Below are 26,753 nucleotides of genomic sequence, written 5' to 3'. Positions count from 1 at the left end.
CTTCCTAATAATTCCTAACATTCTGTTTGCTTTTTTGACTGCTGCAGCACACTGAGCCGACGATTTTAAAGTATTATCCACTTTGATGCCTAGATCTTTTTCCTGGGTGGTAGCTCCTAATATGGAACCTAACATCATGTAACTACAGCAAGGGTTATTTTTCCCTATATGCAACACCTTGCACTTGTCCACATTAAATTTCGTCTGCCATTTGGATGCCCAATCTTCCAGTCTTGCAAGGTCCTCCTGTAATGTATCACAATCTGCTTGTGATTTAACTACTCTGAATAATTTTGTATCATCCGCAAATTTGATAACCTCACTCCTCACGTCTTTACAAAGTGCTTTGCAGTGGTAGGAGCATACCTGAGGAGGATGTGAGTACAAGTGTTTCCCTACCTGGATGACTGGCTTATCAAGAGCCCCACCAGATAGTGAGCACTTTGATCCCTGTATTACACCATTTGGGTATTGGAGGCCTTAGGATTTCTGGTCAACTACCCAAAGTCTCAGCTGGTCCTGTCACCGCTGCTGGACTTTATTGGTGTCAGGTTTGACACGGTTCAGGCGTGTGCGTTTTTGCCCTGGGATTGAGCGGTCTCTAAGAGTTGCCAGGTCTCAGTGCACTGCATGCTGCGCCTGTTGGGGCACATGGCTGCGACAGTCCATATCACTCCCTTTGCTCATCTGCACATGTGCAGAGTACAATGGACCCTGTGGTCTCAGTGGCATCTGGCCATCCTGGACCTTTGAGTGTGCATACAGGTAACTCTGCCACTCCGGGACTCTTTGTCGTGGTGGGAGACCCTTGGAGGTAGAGGTACCTTTTCAGGTTTCCTCTTCTCAGGTTGTACTCACCACGGATGCTGCCCACCTGGGCTTGGGGGCCCATGTGGAAGGTCTTCGTACTCAGGGCCGATGGTCGATGCAGGAGCAGCAGTGTCAGATAAACTTCCTGGAGCTCCGAGCAATCCAGTATGCACTTTGGGCATTCTGGGATCGCCTAGCTGGCCGGGTGGTCCTCATCAAGACAGACAATCAGGTGGTGATGTGGTACCTTAACAAGCAGGGAGGCACAGAAGGCATCCTTCTCTGAATAATGTATTTGCCGGGTACGGAAAATGTGATGGCAGACGACATGAGTCACTCCTTTCGCCTGCAAGAGTGGTCCATGAAGTAGAAGATTGCCAATTAGATCTTCCGTCACTGGGGAACACCGGACTTGGATTTATTTGCTTCCCCCTGGAACAAGAAGGTGTGTCAGTTCTGCTCTCTGTTCCGGGAGGACAGCAAGCTGGCATTGAATGCCTTTGCCCATCATTAGGGCAGGGGCCTCCTGTATGCATATCCTACACTCCCACTAGTGTTGAAGACTCTCCTGAAGCTCCAACAGGACCGGGGAACCATGATCCTCATTGCTCCATTCTAGCTGCGGCAGATCTGGTTCCCGCTTCTACAGGACCTCTCTGTGAGATCCGATCAGTCTGGGGTCCTCCCCATACCTCATCACGCAGGATTAGGGCAGGATGCGCCATCCCAACCTCCAGGTCTTATCCCTCACAGCTTGGATGTTGAGAGAGTGACCCTGCAGTCCCTGGTCTGCTCGGATTGTGTATCTCGTGTCCTGGTGGAGTCCAGGAAGCCTTCCACTAGGAAGTCTGAATTGGAGGAGATTCTCCGTGTGGTGTGAGCGTCACGGCTTGAATCCGTTCTCTTGCTCCACAGCAAAGCTTCTGGATTACCTCCTGCATTTCTTGGAGGCTGGCTTAAAGACCAACTCCGTCAAAGTTCATCTAAGTGCTATTGAGGCTTACCACCAAGGGGTAGATGGCTCACCCATCTCAGTGAAGCCTATCATTGGTCGTTTCATGTAGGGTCTGCTTCAGCTAAAGCCTCCCCTGAGGCCCCCTGCTGTGTCGTGGGACCTCCACGTGGTCCTGACCCAGCTTATGAAGGCTCCCTTTTAAATCTTTTGTGTTCCTGAGACCCGAAGTACCTGACCTGGAAGGTCATCTTCTTGGTAATGGTCACTTCGGCACACAGAGTCAGCAAACTTCAGGCTTTGGTGTCGTACCCGCCTTACACAAAGGTCTTTCAGGATAGGGTGGTGCTGCACACACAACCTAAATTCCTGTCAAAGGTGGTGACTGATTTTCCATCTGAACCAGTCACTCATCCTGTCCACCTTTTTTCCCAAGCCTCATTCGCACCAGGGCAAAAAGGCTCTTCATAGCCTGGATTGCAAAAGGGTTTTGACATTCTACCTGGAAAGGACAGCAAGCCACAGGCAATCCATGTAACTCTCTTCACATCTTCTGGCAAAAACAGATTGGGGGTTGCAGTGGCTGAGCAGACCTTGTCCCACTGGCTAGCAAATTGCATTTCTTTCTACTATTCACAAGCAGGATTGCAGCTTGGGGGCCATGTCAATGCTCATTCTGTCAGGCCATGGCAATTTTGGTGGCCCACTTGCAAGCAGTCCCCATGAATGAGATCTACAAGGCGGCGACATGGAACTCTCTCCATACCTTCACCTCCCTGTCTGATCAGGGATGGCTGAAGCTACAACAACTTAAGCCAGTCTGTCCTTCGGAATCTTACAGCTGTAAAATCCAACTCGTCCAGCCTTGCACTCATTTTTTGGGTTCAGGCTGTCTCTCTTTATCAACATCACCACTGTTGACATGTATTAGGTGGTTTTTGGTCATTTTGCCTTCAGGAACAGCTTGTAGCTAGGGATTCACCCATGTGTGAGGACTACTATACTGCTTGTCCTAGGAGAAAGCAGACTTGCTTGCCTGTAACAGGTGTTCTAGGACAGCAGGATGTTAGTCCTCAGGAAACCCGCCCGCCACCCCGTGGAGTTGGGTTTCTGTTCAATTTATTTTATTTTTTTCATAATTCTATATTACGAGACTGAAGAGGGACCCCGCATGGACGCATGGATAGTGGCATGCTGGGCATGTTCAGTGTATCTGTCAAAGTTTCCATGTCGGGCTCCATCTGATGATGTCACCCATGTGTGAGGACTAATATCCTGCTGTCCTAGGAGTATACCTGTTAGAGGCAAGCAACTCTGCTCTTTTTCGGAGCCGCGCGTATCTGCTAAAAACCTGGATCGGCGCGCGCAAGGCTATGGATTTTGTATAGCCGGCGCGCGCCGAGCCGCGCAGCCTACCCCCGGAACGGGGGTAGGCCGCTCCGAAATCGGAGCGGCCTTGGAGGGAATCCTCTAACGCCCTCCCCTCACCTTCCCCTCCCTTCCTCTACCTAACCCACCCGCCCGGCCCTGTCTACACCTCCCCCTTACCTTTCTCCGGGGATTTACGCCTCCCGGAGGGAGGAGTAAATCCCCGCGCGCGAGCGGGCCTCCTGCGCGCCGGGCAGCGACCTGGGGGCGGGTACGGAGGGTGCGGCCATGCCCCCGGACCGCCCCGGGCCGTAGTCACGCCCCCGTACCCACCCCCAAAATGCTGCCGACACGCCCCCGAAACGCCGCGACGACCGGGCCCGCCCCGACACGCCCCCGACACGCCCCCCTCGGAGAACCCCGGGACTTACGCGAGTCCCGGGGTTCTGCGCGCGCCGGTAGGCCTATGTAAAATAGGCTTCCTGGCGCTCAGGGCCCTGCTCGCCTAAATCCGCCCGGTTTTGGGCGGATTTAGGCGAGCAGGGCTCTGAAAATCCGCCCCTATAATTCTAGCACTCCCTAGCAGTCATGAGTAGGAAGATTGAGGCCATCTTCAAACCAGAATTTGTATCATAGCACTTTCTAATCCACTATTACCTCCTATGATGATCCTTCTCATTCAGTTGTTTTTTTTGTTTTGTTTTGTTTTTTTAACTGGTCTCAGGAGGGAAAAGGAACACAGCAGCAGAAGATCCCATGGGCTCTGAAGATTTAAAAAAAAAAAATAAAAATCCCATGAGCTCTGAAGATTTGTAAAATATAAAAAAAAAAAAATAACCTACTAGAACAGCCTCAAGGACTGATCAGTAGTTCTGCTTTGTACTTCATGCAGATCACTGGTGCCAACTGTGAAGGAACGGCATCCGCCTTGCAGCTGCCATCTACCAGAGTCTGGTTTAAATACCAAGCAACAGTCATGCCTTCCAGTAAAGTTTAATGAAAATCAGCAAAGGTTCAAAACATAACATAGGTTTCCTGACTTACAGGCTGCAGAAAACAGCAAGGTAGTCCAGTAGTGTAGATTCTCTTACTGGATAGGCAAGGGGGGAAGATCCAGCATAGTCCTGCAATTTCAGCATGACCCGGCTCAGACTCTGTCCTCCTAGAAAGGATGATGGAACTCCCTGCTGGCTAGCGCATAAAAGCAACTGCGCAGACAGGGTGGAACGACTTGCTAGCCAATGACTACCAGATTTGGCATAGCTCCACCTATGAATACCTAAGACCAACAGAAGTAGTTGCTTTCTCAGTTCTCATAAACTGGGTAGTTCTCCATTAGAGCTTTAACCCCATACCTCCTGGGCCAAGAGTTCAAAATTCCCCACATACCATCTCAGTATGAGTGTATGTTTTATTATGGAGCCAGATTTACAAAGTTGGAAACTGATAATTTTAAAGAGCCTCTGCATAGTAGAGATGAGCTTCGTTTTTCTGGGTCGGGTTTCAGTTCGGGCGCTTAGTGGGAAAACAAGTTTTCCCACAGATCGGTTTTCGCCAAAAACTAAACTGGAACCCGAACCCGAAACCTGAAAAACGAATTAAAAAAAAACACGAATCAGAAAAAAAAAACCTACACCAACCCTTCACATTTACTTTCTTATAACCCCACCCCACCACCACCACCACCATCCCGATCCCTCCCCAAGACTTACTAAAAGTCCCTGGTGGTCCAGCGGGGTGCCGCGAGCGATCTCTCCCTCCATGCATGTCTTCTCAGGTCCTGTGAATGGATCATCCCCCAGCTATGACTCACTAGGTCCTCTGCATGGCAGTGGGCAGCACAGCCACTGAACTACCAGGCTGGCCTGTGCATTTTACCTGTTGAACTACAGTGATAGTTGTGTAATGTAACTGTGTTGATGACCCATAAAAAATCATCTTGCCTGTTACTTCGGATTGTATCTCTTAGGGTATTTTTCCCTATGCTGCCTTTCTGTTTTGTACAAAAGTATTTTATGTTGCTAAACTGGAAAAAAAAGAGACAAATGTGAGTTTTGAAGAATTTGTTTTTATTTTTGCTTTTTGTTTATATGAACCAATTTTTATGACTGTTCGTTCTACATGGAACAAACATTTTTGGAAGATATGGAATATAAATCTTCTGATAAAGAAAGAAATGTCTTACATTTTTACATATAATGAAGTGTGCCCCTTTCCTTGTAGTAATGTTTACATTTACTAACCTTCTACACTCTTGAAGTGTTTATGCTGTATTTATGTTTGTGGTGTTTAAGGGTGATGCCAGTACAGCATTTTGTCTTTTTTTTTTTTAATTTGTTTCATTTGATATCAGTTGTTTTGTTTGTTAGATATGAAACAACAAAGCAAACAAAAAAGAAAAGGAATGAAAATGAAATAACTTTTCACTGACTTTCTCATTTTGTTAAAATGCACGTCTCTAGAAATACCCATATTTAGCTGGGAGCAGCTGAGGAAAAGCTTTCAAACCGTTCAGTGTTTTAATGCGACCTTGTTCTTGGAGGGAGACTTTTGGCCAATCCTGGATTTTTTACTTCCATCTGAATGCATTGTGGTATTTGTAGTCTCTGTTTCTACTGTTGGAGATTTACGCCACAGAGACCAAATACATTAGAAAATCTCCCTCCTTTAGCTAGATCATTTGGCAGCTCTGGCTATTTTTCTCATGAGCAAAGTAATTTTGGGTTTTTTAATTGCTAACTAATTTTTAAGCCATGCTGCATAAGTAGTAGTAAGGGTATTAGACCTGTTTATCTCTTTGTGCTTCCCTACTGACCTTTCTACCCCTTAAAACTTTCTTCCTTTAACGTTGTCTTTCTAGCATTAGGATGAATAGACGTAGCACAGCATTGCCAAGTGATTACAAGAAATCCTGTTATTGTAATACAAATAGGTTGTCTGCTGGGCAATAGAGATTGCCTTAAAATTCAATATAGTTATTTTATAATGGAAGTAGTTTCAGAAGATGAAAGTGGACACTGCTTTTTAGTATGTAAAGTTTTTTCCATCGGGAGATACAACACATTCTTTTGGCAGGATGGGATGGCCTTTTTTTTTTTTTTTATTTGTCTTGCTGTTGTTTATTTAATAAGACATTTCCTTTCGGTTAGTGGAAGTTGAATCGTAAGAGGCTCCAGTGATTTTCCTCCTCCTCCTCCCCTCCCTGACTCTAAACTCTGGAACACAGTGAACTAAAAAAAAAAAAAAAAAAAATGTACTTGTGAGCTAGAGCACAAAAGCTAGCAGACTCAGCCTTTAAACACTCTCGAGAGACGGTGAGTTTGATTCTCATCGTCATCATCGGTTGGATGAGGAACCGCAGCCGCGGTGAGTGGTGAGGTTCCAGCTCTTGAGGTGTTAAGGATGCCCTAATGGTGCTCTGAAAGCCCAAAGGGAAAACAGGAATGCGGGGTGGTGGTGGGAGAAACGAAACAAAAATAAAACCGATTTGAAGGGAGAGATTCAGAAGCAGTGCACAGCTGAAATGGCACATTTGATCACTAGGTGCTAGGGTACTGAAAATGAGACTCCATGGCTAGTCTGTGGTTTGGAGTCTTCTCTGTTGCTGCCACTGGGTGTTGGCATTGGCAGCCCAAACAAGGTGCCGATACAGGGGATGGGATTAAAGAAACGAAAACAAAGTTAATCCATCACTTGAAGTTTTTTTTTTTGTTTTTTTTTAAACTGGCAGCGTTTAACGTGTCTCCATGTTCCAAGCATTTGCATTCCGCTGATTGTCCAGCCAAGCAGAAAAGAAAACAGAATCTACAGGGGGAAGTAAAGCAATACAAAATGTTAATCGAAAGGTCGCAGTTGGCAGTGGCAGATGGTAGTCAGGTTCCCCTTTTTCTTTTCCTTTTAGGCTTATTTTCCGTGGCTGTCCTTTCCCTTTTTCTGGGTTGCTTTCAGTTTTTGCCACCGGTACTTGCTGGCTTTACTACGCATTATGAAGAATGGTTAAACATGTGGAGAGGCCTGTGTGTCTGAGGCAGCCATACCCGATTCTTAGCAGATCTGCCTGTATACAGCTAAATCTGGCCAAGAATCCCAGGCAAAAAAATGCTGCAGTAAAACAGCAATTATGCTTATTCGGAATTACACAGTACCTGTCACACCAACAGGATACCGACATGCTTTGTAGTTAAAACACTACAAAAGGATGCTTGCTGCCTCTTTTGAGCTGGAAGAGGAGGTAACAATTTTGACTCTAAACTATATAAAGGTCCATAGCAAGAGGTAGAAATTAATATGCTATGATGATTATAGTAAAGTTAATTACAAAAAAAGCCAACAATGTAGTTGGATGCAGATAATGCCTTTATAAAGTTAATATGTTTAAAGTTGCCAGCTTTTTAGAATTACTAAAAGGACTGTTGTGCAGGTAGTGCTAATAGTGATGAGAGCTGCAAATGAGAATTGCATGCTACCATAGTATTTTTGCAGAAATTGCATTTTTACTATAGCTCACTTCAAAATCTTGACATTCCAACCTATTAAAATCTGTATTTGAAAAACATATATTGCTAATGTTTTAAGAAGTCCTTAAAAAATCTTCTCTGTATTTTTTCTAGTATTGCCTACATTAACTATCTAGTATGTACCGTAGCAAGTATTGCAGGTATGACATTGAATTTAATTTAAATATGCTGGTAATGACTGCAGAGATGTTTTTTCATTACCTAAGAAATTAATAAACCTCATTTCCTTAAATGTATATGAGAATAAGAGTATAAACATCATACACATTTTGTTTCTGTTGGTACTCTATAATTTTGCAGTGAAATTTTTCACTACCCTTCAACCTTGCTAACCAAAAAGGCTCTCCTTTAGCATAAAATAGTGAGGTTTAACTCCTGTGGTATTAGTGCAGAAATAATCCTTAACTCTGCTCAAATGAACCTATTAAACTTTTGCTTGATTCTAAAATTTGATTAAATACAGTGGCTTGCAAAAATATTCAACCCCCTAAAAAATGTCAAATTTGTGTGTATTACAAATGACACTTGCTCAGATTGTTCCAGACAGTATGTTTATTGCAAACCAGTATGCCCTTAAAGTAAATTTTCAAAGTCACAATTCATTATTTCTCTTTATTTTTTTGTAAAATAAAATTAAAAACTGAAAAAAGCTGCTTGCATAAGAATTCAACCCCTGTGCTATGAAAGACATTGGCATAACAATTGGCTTATAATTAGCCTCTACCTTTGACTCGTTAAAAAAGGTCAGCTTTTCTGGATAAAAGACCCCCCTAATTCCAGTACTTTTGGTCAGACTGTGAATCTGAAGAAAGGCTGTGAAAATGAAGACCAAAGAGCATTCTAAAGAAATTAAAGATAGTTATAGACATACACAAGATAGGAAAAGGCTACAAAATATTCCAGCAAGCACTGTTGGATTAATTGTGAGGAAATGGAAGCTGCAGGCCAACAATCACTTTTAAAGAGCTACAGCGTTTAGTGGCTGAGACTGGCGTGGAGGTGCACCAGTCAACCATATCGTGAGCTCTGTGTACAACTGGCCTTCATGGGAGGGTGGCTAGAAAGAAGCCATTACTGAAGAAAATACGCAAAGCATGTCCAGAGTTTGCTAGAAAACATCAGAATGACCAGCTAAAATGTGGGATAAGGTTTTATAGTCAGATGAGACATAACTGGAGCTTTTTTGCCAAAATTCTAAACTCTGTTTGTGGCACAAACCTAACACTGTCCATTCTTCAGCAAACACCATGCCAACAGTAAAGTATGGGGGTGGCAGTATCATGTTGTGGGGATGCTGTTCCTCAGCGGGAACTGGGCATCTTAATTAAAACTGGATGGATGGTGCAACATACAGAGAAATACTGCAAGTCAACCTTTAGTCTGGTAAACTAAAACTTGGGAGAAAGTTCACCTTTCAGAAGGACAGTGATCCCAAGCATAAGGCAAAAGCAACATAGGAGTGGTTAACAACAAAAAGGCAAATGTTCTTCAGTGGCCAATTCAAAGTCCAGATCTCAATCCAATTGAGAATCTGTGGCACTATTTGAAAATTGCAATCCATAAACCAACCTGAATAACCTGGAACAAATCTGCCAGGAAGAATGGTAAAAATCACTCCCAAACAGTGTGCAAAGCTGGTAGAAACTTACCCCAACATACTTAAAGCTGTTATTTCAGCAAAAGGTGTTTCTACCAAGTACTAGTCTGAAGGGGTTGAATATTTATACAAGCAGAATTTTCTCAGTTTGAATTTTTGTAAAATAAAATTAAAAAGAAATAATGAATTGTGACTTTGAAAATTTACTTTAAGAGCATACTGGTTTGTAATAAACATAATATCTAGAATAATGTGTGTCATTTGTAAGCCACACAAATTTGCTGACTTTTTAGGGGGTTGAATACTTTTGCAAGCCACTGTGTATGTATGTAATATATATATATATTTCTTGACCTTTTGATATCTGGATATCTCTAGGAATCTGTCCATTTTGGGGATTAATTTTGTAACTGGCTGTATTGGTGCGACTGTGCTGAATTTAGGCACAAATTACCTACATTACAGCTTGGGCCTTTATTTATTTAATATCATTTGTAAATCAACTTCCAGATTTAGAAAGTCACTCAAAGCAATGTACAATTGCAGCATAAAATAACTATCAAAATAAAATGTTCATTAAAACAAATATATACCATATATATTAAAATCATATTTTTTGATCTGTTGGGAGTCACCTGTTCCCACTGCATTGATTATCAAAAACATAAGGATCAGCTTTAAATTTAAAAAATACTACATTTCAAATTTTACAGATTTTTGGTAAAGCTATGGGACCTTTTAAACTTGACATAGTTTGGGGCCTCAGCATGTCTTATTCCAGCCATGGTCCACGGATGTGTGGAAAATCAAATTTTATGTATTTAAACTAATTGTATGCTTCATTGAATCTCTAAGTGAATACAAGCTGGTACAAACTCTCAATATTGTTCAAAGTTAAACACAATGAGGTCACTATTCAAAGCCATTTAGATGGATAACTCACAAGTTATCCATCTAACTCATAAGTTATCTAACTCTGTTAGCCATTTAAATCTTTAGTTTTGAATATTGACCTCAGTAGCTTTCTGCAGTGTTTAATGCAAAATTATTATTTATTTGCTGAGTTTAACATTGGAAGTAATAAAACAGTAAATATACTATGTGCAAATTTTTGGATACCCTTCCAATTGAGTCATTATTACTTTTTTGAAAAATGTGATAAGGCCCAAAATGTTGATTGACTCTTTAGGCCTTAGGTGAAAATAATTCCAAGGTTGATCAAATACTCCGACCCTTCTATTCTCCCAGGATAAGTAGGATGGTAGTCCTCACATGTGGGTGACATTATCAGGATGGAGCCCAATCACGGAACACTTTTGTCAAAGTTTCTAGAATTTTGACTGGCACACTGAGCATGCCCAGCATGCCACTAACTCTGCATCCAGCAGGGGTCCCCCTTCAGTCTCTTTTTTTCCGTGCAGAAGTGACCTCGTGGATTTCTGGAGCTCTGTGAGAATTCCTCACAAAATTTCCTCACGGAAGTTTTTTCAAAAATTTGAAAATTTTGCCCCATCCAGGGGTCCCCCATCGACCACCGACCGCTGTTGACACCGGTAAGTTTACCTCGTCCCTTGCGGTCGGTTCCTGGCGGTGCTTTCTTCGGTGCCCGACAGCCACCAACCGTGTGCCGCCCTTATTTTTTCTAAAAAGATGGCAACCGGGTTCCAAAAGTGCCTAGAGTGCCCAATGACCATGTCCATTACGGACCCTCGCGACATATGTGTCTTGTGCTTGGGGCCCACTCACAAGGTCCAACGGTACACTAGCTGTGCCCAGATGACACCAAAAGGCCACAGGGCTCGCTTGGAAAAGATGGAGCACCTTTTTAAGCGAAAGTCTCAGCCGGTCACGGCGTGTGCGCATGCGCCTTCGCTGCCTTGAGCGCCCATATTGGACGTACAGGGGTGCACGTATTCACCTTCTCTGGCGGGGCTGCTGAAGCCACTCTCTCTCGCCGCCCTTCTACTGCTGCTGCTGGGTGCTTGCATGGCCGTGGCCAGGGCAGGTGAGCGGGAGCTGAGGGGAAGTTTGGGACTGTGAAATTTCGTCTCTCTCTGCTGGGGCTTGGATTAGGTTGGTTTGGTTTGGGACTGGGCGGCTAAGTGCGAGAAGCATTTTTTTTTCTGTGGATTGGGTTGGTTTGGGACTGGGCGGCTAAATTTTGTCTCTCTCTGCTGGGGCTTGGATTGCGTTGGTTTGGGTCTGTGAAATTTCGTCTCTTTTGTCCGTCCGAAGGAGGGTGCTTTGTTGCACTCCCTGCTTCCGCTCGCCGGTTGCTGGGGCTTGCTGGCACCAGGCGCTCAAGGCAGCGGGGTCTGTAGGAGAACCTGTCATTTCAAACGTCATTTGAAATGACAGGTACCAGTGCACCCAGGATACTGGGTAGGCACTGTATAGCGCCTATACAGTAAAATGGATTGCGCTTCATGGACGCGCGTTGGACATGGCTTGCATTTGCATGCCATTTAAATACAGTATCGAGCGGTAGGTGATCCGAACCGTGTGTGCGGCAAACGTGGGTGCGCCAGGCACTAACGCACCTCCTTCTACCGCACCTTACTGTATCGGCCCGATTGTTTGTAAGAACTTAAGAACATACCATACTGGGTCAGACCAAGGGTCCATCAAGCTCAGCATCCTGTTTCCAACAGTGGCCAATCCAGGCTATAAGTACCTGGCAAGTACCTAAAAACTAAGTCTAGTCCATGCTACTGATGCTAGTAATAACAGTGGATACCCTCCAAGTCAACTTGATTAACAGCAGGTAACGGACCCCTCCATGAACTTCTCCAAACCCCCTTCAATCCCAGCTACACCAACTGCACCAACCACATCCCCTGGCACCAAATTCGAGAGTCCAACTGTGCGTTGAGTGAAAAAGAACCTTCTCCCATTAGTTTCGAATGTTTTAAATGTTTAAATGTTTTAAATATATGATTCACATTTACCCGTACTAGACCTCTCGTGATCTCAAACACCTCCATCATATCCCCCCTCAACTGTCTCCTCGCCAAGCTGCTGTCTCCATCTCCTCCAGCCAGCTCTTGTCTCTGTTCCCCTCTGGTTCCTTTTATCGGAACTAGCAGCCTATTAGAGAGCTGAAGGCACCTCCCTCTGATTCACTTCTTTTCTTGCACCACCTCTCTTTAACTAGGTGACTGGAATCCTGGGATTTGTATTCCTGGTAGTGTAAACATTTCTCACCCCAGCTTCAAGCTGTTGCTGCGTTTTGCTTAAATGCTGCCTTTTTGCACAGATACCAATACACACACACCTAAATCATCACAAGGGTGTTGCATGAGGTTAGCAAGTAGTACATTTAAAACAAATTAGAGAAAATTATTTTTCACTCAACACACATCTAAGCCTTGTCAGAGGATGTGAGTGGGGCAGTTAGTGTAGCTGGGTTTAAAAAAAAGTTTGGATAAGTTCCTGTAGGAGAACATGGACATGAAACTCTAGCGCGCATGTGCACGTGGGGCCCATATTTTATAACATGCGCATGCCGATGCATGCATGTTATAAAATTGGTGCGTCCATGTGCGCACGCCAGGAACTGCGCGCACGCCTTTTAAAATTGACCCCCCCCTAGGGAATAGCCACTGCTATTATTGACGGTAGTAGTATGGGATCTATTTAATGTTTGGGTTCTTGCCGTGTACTTGTAACCTGGATTGGCCACTATTGGAAACAGGATGCTGGGCTTGATGGACCCTCAGTCTCTCCCAGTATGGCAGCATCTTATGTTTTTATGTTCTAAAGTCAGATTCATAGTTAGATGCTTTTGTTGTTGCTGTAGAAATAGGAAAAGTTTTATGGTAACTAGGTTGCTGAATAGGAAGTCTTTGTTGGGGATGCATTGGCTAAAAAGCCATGCTTTGACCTTCTTTCTGAAGGTTAGCTAACAGGGCTCCACGATTTGAAACTCCAGGGAGGAAGATTTAGAACCAATGTCAGGAAATATTTCTTCACTGAGAGAGTGGTGGATGCCTGGAATGCCCTTCCGGAGGAAGTGGTGAAGACTAAAACTGTGAAGGATTTCAAAGGGGCATGGGATAAACACTGTGGATCCCTAAAAGGCTAGAGGATGGGAATAAATAAAAAAAGCTAATTCTAAGAGAATCATGGGGGGTAATCCGCACGGAGCAGCAGTTACTACCTTGGGAAGCTTGCTGGGCAGAAAAGATGGACCATTTTGGTCTTTTTCTGCCGTCATTACATGTTACTATATGGGGATATTGGAAGCATGTTCCAAAATGTTGTGGTGCAGCCAGTGGTACAAGAAATATTGTGCAGGTGGGTGGAACTAAATATCAACATATCGTTGAAGCTAATGTGTCTCACTCTGCAAAAAATTGGAATCTGAAAAGAGGTTTGATATTTCAGCAAGACAGTTATCTGAAACAATACCTCAAAATCAACCATGAAGTACTTTCAGGAAAGAAGATGAAGGTTTTGGAATGACTTTCACAGCCCCCAGATTGAATATTATTGAAAATCTGTGGGGAGATCTCAAACATGCAGTGCATGCAAGGAGACCTAATAATATTTCTGAGATAGAAGAATTCTGCAAGGAAGAGTGGGGGAAAAATTCCAAAAGCAAGAATAGAAGGACTCTTAGCTGGCTACAGGAAATGTTTTGAAATTATTTCTGCCAAAGGAGGTATTGCATAATACTGACTGAAAAAGTGTCCAAAATGTTGCATATGACATATTCACTTCTATGATTTTCAGTCTATTAAAAATCATCAAAAAGTAATTTTGAATTAAAAATTGCAGAAAGGTTTTTTTTATATATACTTTATTAGTTTTTAGAAATCATACTGAGTAAAATACAACTTAGAAAGCACATAGGGATCAGAAGAAAAAAATTCAATAAAGAAACCAAAAGAAGAAAATACAAACTAATGTTGATCCCTAACTACCCTGAACAAAATTATAGGAGGAAGCAGGTAAATTAAGCAGTTTAGTACATCAAGATTTAAAGAAGAATCAGCATAGCACAGAAGAGGCACCAGTTATTAATCCAGCCTAGTCCTGACTGGGAGCCACAGAAACCATCAAAGACTTTGTAGCTTCCACAAAAGTTTTCAACAGTTCAGGAGCAAAAAAAAAAAAGCAGTCATTATTATATTTTACAATACATTTACGTGGGTAACAAAGCATGAAAGAAGCTCTCAAAGCAATAGTCTCCTGTCATAAAGCAAGAAAATCCCTTGTATGTTCCTGAGTTATTCTGGCTATATCAGGATATATTCTAATTACTTGACCATAAAAAAGAGAGTTTAAATTCCTGAAATACCATCTCATAATCTTATTGAGATCATGTTCTGTAGCAGAAGACAATAAGAGTAGAATGTTCAATGACCTCTGTACCAGAGTTTTCCAACAGGTTTGTCAAACTCTGAGGAAGCCTGTCCAGATTGAGCTTGTAGCGTAGAAGAATGAGACAATGGAAAGAAAACCTTATTAATAGAAGGAACTTGATCCAGTCGATCCAAGTTGGCGGCACATCGCGAGTAGGAACGGAGCGGTGTCCTGCTACTAGCGTGAAATGTATTGTTTCCTTCTATTCGGAATGCCACCAAAAAGGAAGGGGAAAATCAGGGTATATTCCTCTATACCACCACCATCATCGGCTGTGCAGCAGGAAATTATTTGGTTCCTTACCTCATCAGCTTTAGAAATTCCAGGAGTCGAGGAGCCCTTGGTGCAGGGAACAGAGAGAGAAGTTTCAGCACCGGAGGAGACTACGCTGAGCCCAGATCTAAGACCAGCCCCAACGCAAGGAACAGGGTTGTTGTTCCAACCCGACGTGCTGAATGGAGGAACCTCTTCCGGGTTGCCTGCAGTGATTCCAACTCTGACCGCAGCCTCTCAGGCATTACCAGTGATTGCGGTCGCCTTGGGTGAGATGATCAGCGCAGAAACAACAAGACTCAGACTTGGAGAAGGGGCAGCTGGGGTAAGTCCTGGTAGTTGAAGCCTGCAACTACCACAAGAGACTACCCCAGAATTTAAGCCCCTAAAGATTCCTGAACGACCTGAGGTCGTCACAATGGCTGCATTATGGGACCTGATGGTGGGGGTAGCTACTACGGTGAATAATTTGAGCGTGAAAGTGGAGAGTTTGGCTTCCCAAAGTACCCACAATTCATATGATGTTTAAAGGAAAATTGATCAAATTTCTATGAAAGTTGTGACTTTGGAGGAGAAGGAGCGAGAGAACTTAAAATTTAAAGCGGCAGTTGTTAAAGATAAAGAATTCTTAGCCAGAAGAGTGGAATCTCTTGAAAATGCTTCTAGACACTTAAATATTAGGATCCTTAATTTTCCACGTGTGTTGGGTGAAATTCCCTATGTTACCTTGAAAAGATTCATGCAAGAGGTCCTTGGCTTTGAAGAAGAAAATTTCCTTGCAATAAATAAATGTTGTTATTTCTTGCCTAAAGTTGCTTCAACATCTAATAGAATTAACCTTCAAGATAATTTGACTGAAATATTAGAAAGTTCAACATTAGAGGTATTAGATAGAGCCACTTTTCTGGTTTCTTTGACATCCTTGGCAGATGTTCAAATAATTATGAAAAGCTATTTCAGGAAGTACCCAACCTCTTTTCTCAATGAAAATGTAAAACTTTTTCCAGATCTCTCCTCGATAACACAAGTAAGGTGCAGGGGCTTTTTAGCTTTGCGCCAGGAAACAATCTCGTTGGGGTATACCTGCATGTTAAAATTTCCTTGTAAATGTATGTTAAAGAGGGGGGGGCTGAAGTTAATGTATTCTTTACTGTCGAGCAATTGAAATCCTTTTTGCAATCAAAACCCCCATTACATCTTCTCCCATAAATATGTAATAATGTAATAGCTGATAGACGTGCATGCATTTATCTCAGTTTAATAATGTTACCTATAATTATCTCTCTATAATTTTGGATCCAAAGCAATAATACTATATTGATTTATGGTCTAAGAAAGGTTGGAATTACTTATTTCAGTTTGGAAATGTGATAGAAGGAAATTTTATCATTCTGTTTTTTCTGTATTTGCAAAATTTAGTTTTTATAATGTAAAAATTGATAAAGAATTTAAAAAAAAAAGAAGGAACTTGATCCACAGGAACGTGCAGGGCCGGCGCATCCATTAGGCGAACTTTGGCAGTCACCTAGGGCACCGAGTCATAGGGGGCGCCAAAGAGCAGTCACGTGGTGCCGCAAGCGGGGCCTATCCCGCTCACGGCAAAGAGAAATAGAGACTGCATGAAATATATAAAGAAAATACTTCTACAAAGTTACGTATGGCAATTCACTCATCATATTTGGAAAATTAACCAGCCAAAGATTTAAATGTCTGCATTGATTTTCAAGTGTCTCAGAACGTCTGGAAAGGGAAATACTATCCTTTGTCACTATAACGTTAAAACTCTGTATATTTTTTAACTTTATTCTCTAGCCCTGGATTTTGTTTCGGGCCTCTAAAAATGAGCTCTTCATGCATCTTAATAGAGTACTCTAATTTGAAAGCTAAAGAGTCAGTTTTGCAAGTGGGGCCAGACTTAATTGCAGATCCAAAGTTAGTAGTAAGTTCCCACAGGACATCTAAGGTAACCATAGGGAGTTTAGATGGGTTAAGATGGACTCACCAGCCACAGCCAGGAGCTCAGTGTTGAGTGGAAGAATCGAAGTGCAGTCAGTGGGGTCCACAGTGCCTCCAACAACCAGCACCAGCCAAGAAATAACACTGGCATTCACTCCTGCCTCTGCTGGCGAAGACTCCTTCACATGTTGATGAGAAAGTTGCGTAGGTCCCCACCTCCTCTGTTGCATTAAAAACATCATCAAAGTGTGATTTTGCAGTTCTGCGGGACAAACACCTCTCCGCGGTTGTAACCACTGGTCCAGGGGGGTTGAGAGAAGACTGGAGCTCCTTCTCCCAGACTCACAATGGGGACTTCCCCCCGTGTCATGGTGGATCCAAAGGACATGAAGGAACGAGGGATCTGGGGGAGGGGGGGGGAGACCTTCACCTTGCCCTTTCCTTTAGACAGCATACCCCAACAAGAAATTGAAAGCAGAAAAAGGCAAAACAGGTAGGGAGCAGCAAATTCATATTCTCTCTCGTGCTGCCATCTTGTTGCTTCCTTTCTTAAGATGTTGAATTTAACTTTGTACCCATTAGAGGTTGTGTCAACCTCTGTTCGTTTTGAAATTCAGTGAAACATACAATTTTAGCGGGATGCTTAAACTTTTGCACACAACTGTATTTTACCCTCAGACAAGTGAAAATTTCACTATGAAAATTTCCTAGGAAAAGTATCTTCGCACATTCACTCCTGCTAATTTCTATGGATAATTTTCCCAAGGAAAAATATGCACATACTTTTGAAAATCCACAAGTATGTGCATAAATGCAAACCCCTTCCTAACCCCACCACCCAGAAATGCCTCTTTGCACTGCAGTTAAAGTTATGCATGGAGTGGCAGTGCACACACAAATTTACTATGCATGTGGCGGGCAATTTTCAAAAAGTCCATTTCTGCGTTTAAGGCAATACCTTTGAAAATTATCCTCTCTAAGGGCTTTCTATAAGCTTGCCAATTCCCATCAGTGTGAATGCTAGGAAAATACTTGTTTTTGAGTAGCTTATAATTGTTTACCTACAACTGTTAGTTTTATTCTTTCATTGTTTTTTGTACCTGTAGCATTTTAGTGAGTGTGATGGTATATTATATGGTTGCATAATGTTTGTGTGACCTACCTAGGAAGACTGGTTGCTGTGATAGGTGAGGTATAAAAAATTTTAAATAAATATATTTTCTTAACGGTGTATGGGTGTACACCACCAACCCTCCCTTAGAGAATTGTGGACTTAGTTCTGTTTAGGCCTACATAGCTTCCGTCCAAAAGGCGGTGGGAACCAGTTACTAATCTTTGGAACATTTTTGCACCCAGCAATTTCTGGGCTACTGTTTCAATTGGAACTAGTGCTGGGATCTGGCACCATGAGCCTTCAGTCACAGTTACCCAGGGATTTTATGATTGTTTTACCATGCCTTAAGGTTTCAAGGATAAAATAAACCAATTTTATCCTCTATTTTATTCATCTTCCCAAATTTCAGTCTAGTCATGTCAGTGATGGTCCTTGCTGGGGCCATGTAACTAGACTCCTTTTGGAACCTTGCATTTATGGGCCCTAAATCTGATAATGAGTCATTGGTAAATTTTAAAAATAAAAGGTACTAAGCCAGGGCCAGCGGGGGCCTCCACTTTCTATTTTTTCCCCAGTGTAAAAAGGAATCAACTTCAAAAAGGCTCCTTGGCAGAGAATCACCACTGCCAATAGATATCACCATTGAATGGTAACTAGAACTCCCTGCACCCTCTACCCCACACCACCACCAGGTGCTGTGAATGCTTCCTCCCAGGCCTGGATTTATGCACAGGCCTACTAGACCTTTTCCTACAGAGCAAATTTGAGAGGGAAGCTGCCCTGCAATTCTGCCTCACCCACCACCATCACCACCACTACCACTGGCCCTACCCTAGGAATTTGGTTCCAATGACAATCCTAACAGTGAAGAAAGCATGGGAATGGGGAGACAAGATGGCCGCGGCCGGCTGCTGAGAGAGAGCTGCTCCGGATTATTTCAAAATTATCTTGGAAATGCCTGCCAAAAGAAAGGGGAAAATACGGGTTTACCCCTCCGACCCTCCCCAGCTATCAGGGCAGCGACATGACATCCTACTCACCGGCATTGGCAGCAAAATTGAGGGAAAAGGCCCCCGCTTTGGCACTGGAGGAAGGAGCCTCCGTGTCGCAGGGGGAAGTAACACTCACCCCTCCTGATCCCTGGCGCCCGTTGATGACGTCCTCCACCAGCTCCCCCGCGTTTGCCGAGGCACAGCCAGCCGAAGGGGCGACCGTGATATCGGCAGGAGCGGAACTCGGAGGAGCCTTTTGCAGCTTGCCCGAATCTCCTGAAAGTCCTGCTGTGCATAGAGATGGAAAGGAGGTGGTGGTCCGGACATCAACCCCCGAGCAGGAAGAAAGGAAGAGAAGGGATCAGCTGCCTGAGGTGGAAAGAATGCTGGATGAGAAAGTGGGTGAGTTAAGCCACTTTCAAATGCCAACAAAGCCAGCAATTGTGACTCTTGACGCCCTATGGGACTTAGTGGCCGGCTTGGGTAAATCTCTCCATGAGACCAATGCAAAAGTCCATGTTCTCAATACAAAGGTGGTAAAAATGGGAAATGTCTGTAAAAGTGAAACCAGGATTGATATGGTGGAAGCCACTTTGAAAGTAAATGAGAGTTGTACTACTAAGTTAATTAAAGATGTTACATTGGCCTCCCGCAGAATTGAAAATCTAGAGAATTATTCCAAACATCTCAACCTTAGATTTTTAAACTTTCCCAAAATTGTGGGGCAAACAGTTGATGTGACTCTTAAGAACTATTTCCTTGAAAATCTGAAGCTCAACAAGCATGGTTCGCCGTGCATAGTTAAGCATTTTTTCCTTACATCCCCACAAACGGCTAGACGACGTTCTGAAAATCAAGCTGAGATTATGGATAATTTGACTCAGTACCTGGAAGATTCCTCATTAGAATTGTGTGACAGAGCTACTCTTCTAGTTACTTTTGTATCAGAACATGATATGGGAATAGTGATGAAGCATTTCTTTAAAAATATGTCTGCTCCTTTTTATGGAGCTATGGTGAGAATTTTCCCGGACCTTGCTCGTGTTACACATCAAAGGAGAAGGGAATTTCTACTTTATAGATCACAAGTTAAGAGTTTGGGATACTCCTATGTCTTGAGATATCCAAGTAGATGAATTGTAAAACGTAAAGATGAATGTTTTGTGTTTTATTATCCAGAGCAACTCAAGTCGTTTGTAAATGCTAGGGTGATTCCTGTAATTTCTCCTAGCGAACACTAAGTGGGATCTAAGAATAATATATAGCTGCCAATTAAGCTTAGCCATTTCTTTATGTGACATGAAAATGTGTAATTACTTAAATTCTCTCCTGGAATCTTCTCTCCCCCTCAATATTTCCTTCTAGAGGATGCATATCAAAGTTTGGTTGACTTATGTTAAAATAATGTTTCCCTAAAATCTATATTACTGATTTGATATGGTTGTATCCTTTTTTCCTTTTAGTAAGATTTGTCTTACTTGTAATATTTGAAAATCATAATAAAGAATAAATTAAAAAAAAAAAAAAAGAAAGCACGGGAACAAGCCCATGCTCTCAATCTCCCCCTCCTCTTGGCTTTTGTATGGGCCTGTGAGCGCGGACTTAATTCTGTGCTTACTTCACTGTGAGGATCATGCAACTGCGCAGTTCTTGAAGGTTTGTCTAGCTTGGGGGGGGGGGGGGGGGGCAATATGGCACAAGTACTGAATCTGTGCCTAGGGGCAGGGGTGGACCAGATCCATCCCTGTTTTCTCCTTAGCCTCAGTCAGCCTGGCGAGTGGAACACTTGAACCCAAATCCTTACACTCGCAGCCACCAGTCTGGCCCCACCTGCAAACTGTTTTGAGATCCACTTTAGATACTGACTTGCAGGCTGAGAATTGCTGACTTTAATCATGGGTTCTTGGTTTGGCAGCCATAATGAGAGGGGTGGGGAAAGTTTTAATTGTCAACTATATGTAGTTAATAAACCACTATTGATAATCAGACTTGGATAAGTGCTGTCAGGACTTTTAAGATATATACTCACAATATCATTAATGACTTTTATCTGACAGGTTTTAGGAATGAGCATATATTCCTGAGCTTTCAAGTACAGTCTAGGCTTGCTTCATAATGACCTAAGACTAGACAATATCTCTTCAAAATGTGCCCAGCTATCCTTAATATGAAGACATCACTTTAGGCATATTTAAGGTTTATTGCTATGCCTCTTGCACTTTATATTTGTTTGTGACTGAACAAAGGTGAACATTACATACTGCCCTGAAAAATGCCTGCCTCCTACTTGTGCTGCCTGCCTCCTACTTGTGCTGCCTCCTACTTGTGCTGCCTGCTCCACCGTCTGGCTCCGTCTCTCCTGCAGCCATGGGCTGCCACCTGCGACCTCAGGCCTGTCCCGTTGTTCCTGCCTCTGCTATGAGTGCCCATGCTCCTGCCTCAGCTACAGGTATCCATGTTCTGCGGGGAGACGCCACCGTCAGGTGCTGCACCCCTCTTTAGGCTCGTGCATGCGTGAACCCTCCAGTCCCTTTAAAGGGGCTGAAGCAGGAAACTAACTCGCGGCCCCGGTTGATGTCACTGGGTCCCGGTATATAAGGCCAGGCCCAGCCACAGTTGCCCAGCCTTTGCAACAGGTCTCCATGCTAGTCATGTACTTTGTTGCTTCCTTCGTGTTCCTGGTTCCTGTCTTGTTCGTGTTCCTGTTCCAAGTTCCGGTGTTCTATTTGTTCCTGTGTGATTCTACTTGCCCTCTACGGATTGACTCCCGGACCCAACCTCTGCTTTGCCTGACCACGCCACTGATCATCTCTTGGACCCGACCTCTGCTTTGCCTGACCACGCTACTGATCGTCTCCTGAACCCGACCTCTGCTTTGCCTGACTACGCTATTGATAATCTCCTGGACCTGACCATTGCCTTGCCTCTCCGTTCTACCTTGCCAGCCGCTTGCCTTGACTCCTGCTAGTTCTATGATGCCTCTACTATTTTCAATCTGGACTCGGCCTCTCAGGCTTCGGCCTGTTTTTACTCGAGCGCCTCCTGTCTGCTTCTCATTCCATTTGATGCTTGACTATTTGGGACTCCGCCTCATCCAGTTCAGACCTGCGATTCTCACAGGACAAGCAGGATGGTAGTCCTCACATATGGGTGACATCACAGGATGGAGCCCAATCACAGAACACTTTTGTCAAAGTTTCTAGAATTTTAACTGGCACCTACTGGGCATGCCCAGCATGGCACTAAATCTGCAGCCAGCAGGGGTCCTCCTTCAGTCTTCTTTTTTCTGTGCAGCAGTAGCCATGCAGGTTAAGGAGCTCCACAGAGATTCCTGACAGGAATTTTCCTCACGGAATTACTAAAAACTTTCATACCCCACAGGGGTCCCTCCTTCGAATTTTTGACTCAGTGGTACTCCAGTAAGTTTTTACCCATTTTTGGTCAATTCCCGTCGAGTTTGGCCCTCGCGGCCTACTGGCTGTCGACCGTACTGCGGCTCCATTTTTTCAGAGGCCATGGCGTCGGGGTTCCATCGGTGCCCGGACTGTACACGCACCATGTCCATAACAGACCCTCATAAAGTCTGTGTAATGTGTCTTGGGTGCGAGCATGATGTCTTGACCTGCACCAAACGTGCCTTAATAACACCTAAAGGTCGCAAGGCCAGAATGGAGAAGATGAAACTTCTCTTCCATTCTCAAACCCCGACGCCGTCTATTGCATCGACGTCGTCTGAACCGGCACCGTCCACTTCACGACAGTATCGGCCATCGGCCAGTGACTGCCTGGCGTCGACGACTTCTCGGCCTTCAACTACCTCTACCCCCCTCAGGACTGAGGGGATCATAGAGAGAAACATCAGCAACGAAACCAGAAGTCTCAGACCATCGATGAAGGAAAGTCATCGACTTCGCCATCGTCCAAGCCGCCATCGAAGAAACCCCGTCCAGAAAAGGCACCGACCCTTTCTGCGACCGGGTCACCGAGGCAACCCTCACCTGGACGGGTACCGGATGCCGCGACTCCCCGACTTTAACGGTGGTCCCTCCGGCTATGCCTCTGCCTCCTTCTTCCCTTCCGGAGCCGGGGCTTCTTGCTCCAGGTCTCCGTGAAGAATTGGACTGGATGGTTCAGGAGGCCATCGATAAGGCGATGCACTGATTCCAAGATCCCCCGGTGCTGGTCGCGGAACCGACCAACGATCCCATTCCGGCAGCATTGGCACCGCTGCTCTCGAAGATGGAAGCGCTTATAGCCGTTTTTCCACCGATGGATCCTGGGTCACCGATGGCTCCGGTGCCTTCCCTGCTTACTCTGTCATCGGGAGGAGAAACACCGTTCTGCATTCCGCCATCGGGTATCCTGCCGATGACTCAGCCATCGATGCCGATGCGCCCATCAGCACGACCTATCCATCCATCATTGCCCTCGATGCCTGCACCGGTACCCTTGATGCCTTCATCAATGCCTCCAGTACTTCCCTCGATGCCTTCGGAGCCTAGACCGGGACCTTCAGGAATACCATTGTCCCGTCCTTCTCAGGTTCCTACAGGGGCAGGTGCTGATCCCTATGACACCTGGACCGACGATTCTTCTCAAGACACCGATGACTTGCAATCGCCACCTTCTCCTACTGAACACAGGAAGCATTCTCCTCCAGAGGACCTATCCTTCATAAATTTAGTGAAGGAAATGTCTGAATTGGTTCCCTTCCAATTGCAGACTGAACAAGATGACAGACATCAAATGATGGAGCTGTTACAATTCCTGGATGCTCCCAAGGAAATAACCTCCATCCCTATTCACCAGGTTCTTTTGGATCTTCTCAAAAAGAATTGGCAACACCCTGGTTCTGTTGCTTCAGTCAACAGAAAAGCTGATACCATTTATTTGGTCCAGTCAGCCCCAGGATTCCAGAAACCTCAGCTGGATCACCAATCTGTGGTTGTAGAATCTGCCCAAAAAAGGGCAAAAAGATCAAAACCCCACTCTTCCTTTCCCCCAGGTAAGGAACAGAAATTCCTGGATGCCATTGGCCGGCGTGTCTTCCAGGGATCAATGCTTATCTCCCGGATCGCCTCTTACCAGCTGTATATGACCCAGTACAACAGGGTCTTATTCAAGCAGATACAGGACTTTGCAGAGTCCCTGCCTCAGCAATTCCAGGAGCAGCTTCAAACCCTGGTACACAAGGGTTTCGAAGCAAGGAAGCATGAAATAAGATCCTCTTATGATATCTTCGACACCGCTTCCAGGTTATCAGCAACTGCTATTTCGGCAAGAAGATGGGCCTGACTTAAGTCTTCGGACTTGTGCCCTAAGTACAAGGCAGATTATCTGATCTGCCCTGCATAGGAGACAATCTGTTTCGTGAACAGATTCAGCGGACAGTGGCGGAACTCAAGGACCATCATAAGACCCTTCGCCAGCTGTCTCTGATGCCCTCTGAGTATTCCTCCAAACAGCCATTCAGGAAGGATACTAAAAAGTCATTCTTCCATCGAAAGAAATCCTATCCACCACCATCTAGAACTCGTTCCACGAGACCTTTCCAAAAGGCCCAGTCTTGTCAACCTCATAAACAAAAGCCACAAGCAGCTCCTCAGCTGGGCCCTGCTTCTGGCTTTTGACTCCTGCATAGAGAGCAGCAGCCAGTTTCCACTGCCTCAGATACCAGTGGGAGGTCAATTGTGCTATTTCAACAACATGTGGAACACAATCATCTCAGACCAGTGGGTCCTTGCCATAATCTCTCAGGGTTATCACCTGAACTTTCTCTTCATCCCACCGGACTCCCCACCTCTACCGACGTGGAGAACATCCAACAACTCACTACTCCTGGAACAGGAGGTCTCCCGCCTCCTCCAGTCCAGAGCAATAGAACCAGTACCCTACTCCGAACAAGGCCTAGGATTCTATTCCCGGTACTTTCTAATCCCAAAAAAATCAGGCGGCGTTCATCCAATTCTGGACCTACGTGCCCTCAACAAGTACCTCCACCGAGAAAAGTTCAACATGGTAACCTTGGGTTCCTTCCTTTCTCTTCTGCAAAGAGGAGACCAGCGTGCACAGAAATAGTAAACTTGAATTTGCAGTTGCCTATTTCCAGGCATTGCCACAAATCTATAATATAAGTATAGTGCTGTCTGTTGGTTTTAAAATTGTGCAAATAAGTGTGGTTTGATGCAGTAATGCATTTTTTGTTGCATAGAAACATAGAAATGATGGCAGAAAAGGACCAAATGATCCACCTAGTCTGCCCAGCAAGCTTATGCTAGTATTTGCTGCACTGTGCAGGTTACCCTCATGCTTATCAATTTCCCAGACCGTAAAAGTCAGGGCCTTTGGATGCTGTCGGAATCCAATTTTCCCTAACCCCTGCTGTGGAAACAGAGAGCAATGATGGAGTTGCATCAAAAGTATCAAGTATTAAGAGTAGTCAAAGCTGCATCGGCAAGTTACCCCCATGTTTATTTGTTCCCCCCATGTTTATTTGTTCCCCAAAGTCGGGGCCCTCGTTTGTTGATGTCTGGATCCAATTCCAGTTCAACTGCCGTTGAAGCAGAGAGCAATGATGTAGTTGCTTTAAACCTTGATGCTGATATTTGTTAAGAGTAGCAACTGCCACACCAACAAGTTACCCCAATGCACTCTTTTCTTTAATTCCATCCTCTAGCATTTTGGGATCCACAGTGTTTATCCCATGCCCCTTTGAATTCTTTCACTGTTTTCGTCTTCACCACCTCTTTCGGAAGAGCATTCCAGGCATTCACCACCCTCTCCACGAAGAAATATTTCCTGACATTGGTTCTGAGTTGTCCTCCCTGGAGTTTCATTTCATGACGTCTAGTTGTTAATGAGCTGTGTGCAAAACTTGCTTCCCTTGTTTTTGTGCTAACTTGATTTTCTCTGGATGCCATTGTAAAAGTCTTTGATGTCCTATAGGATATGTGCTGGAGGAATGCAAGTTAAAATGAATTCTTCTTTTAGCATTTACATAGTGCCTTAAACTAGGGTGCCTTAAAACAGATTGCATACAGTCTCCACCCCCATAGAGCTTACAATCTAATGCCCAAATTTTCAAAGTGCTGCACTCTAAAACCAGGGTTTAAGCACATGGACAGGCTGGGCACCTGCCAGGCACATTTTAAAAACAGCCCAGCCACGTGCATATTCCTCGGTATGCGCAGAGTGCCGGCCTGCCTCAAAGGTTCGAGGTGGGGGCGGGGGCTAGCCACAACAGCATCCATTAGGCCCTGTCCCAGGCAAGTGCATGCCAGCAGCTGGCCGGTGCATGGAGTTTATTTCTGCTTCAGAGGAGTAGTAAGTAGGAAAACAATTTGGTGATAGGGTAAGTTTAGGGTTCGGGGAGGAAGGATATAAGGTTAGGGATAGGGAACCGAGGAAGGCCCTATTGTGTCTCCGCGCATTTGTTTTTAAAATCCACCCCCTCCCACCCCCCATTGTGCGTGGAAGAGGCCATCCGCCCGCATATGATTGTGCGGACATTAAAATCTGGTATACATGTGTGTGCGGAAATCATATTTTATAACATGCACATCGGGAACTGCGTACACATGGATGCATGCGTGCGGTAGCTGGGGCAGCCAGCCAGGCTTCTCCAAATACCTGTAAAGTGATGGTCAACGGGTCAGCTTGTGTCTAAAATTGGGAATCAGAACCACCATGTACCACTTCAGATGTACTCTCTGTCGCTGTGCTGTGTTGTGATACAAGACTAGATAATAGCATAAGAATATAACATTATTTATGCAGTAGCACTGCTCCTAAAGCACAATTTTGACTT

At 44.3% G+C, this 26,753-nt stretch overlaps 1 protein-coding gene across 15 annotated transcripts in view; it reads left to right on the top strand.

Annotated features, from left to right (window-relative positions):
• ZBTB20 (zinc finger and BTB domain containing 20) overlaps window positions 1-26,753 on the top strand; it is a 1,517,062-nt gene that overhangs the window by 1,002,006 nt on the left and 488,303 nt on the right. Inside the window, exon 1 of one of the 15 annotated variants that reach the window (XM_029578322.1) lies at window positions 6,381-6,496. The exons of the other annotated variants lie outside the window; for them this stretch is intronic. The gene's annotated coding sequence lies outside the window, so the exon portion shown is untranslated. Of the gene's footprint in view, window positions 1-6,380; window positions 6,497-26,753 lie in introns of those variants that run through there. 15 annotated transcript variants of the gene reach the window in all.

Source organism: Rhinatrema bivittatum, chromosome 15, assembly GCF_901001135.1.
Source record: "Rhinatrema bivittatum chromosome 15, aRhiBiv1.1, whole genome shotgun sequence".
NCBI lineage: Eukaryota > Metazoa > Chordata > Amphibia > Gymnophiona > Rhinatrematidae > Rhinatrema > Rhinatrema bivittatum.
Note: the sequence above shows the minus strand (reverse complement) of the source record. Positions and strands in the feature narration are given on the sequence as shown.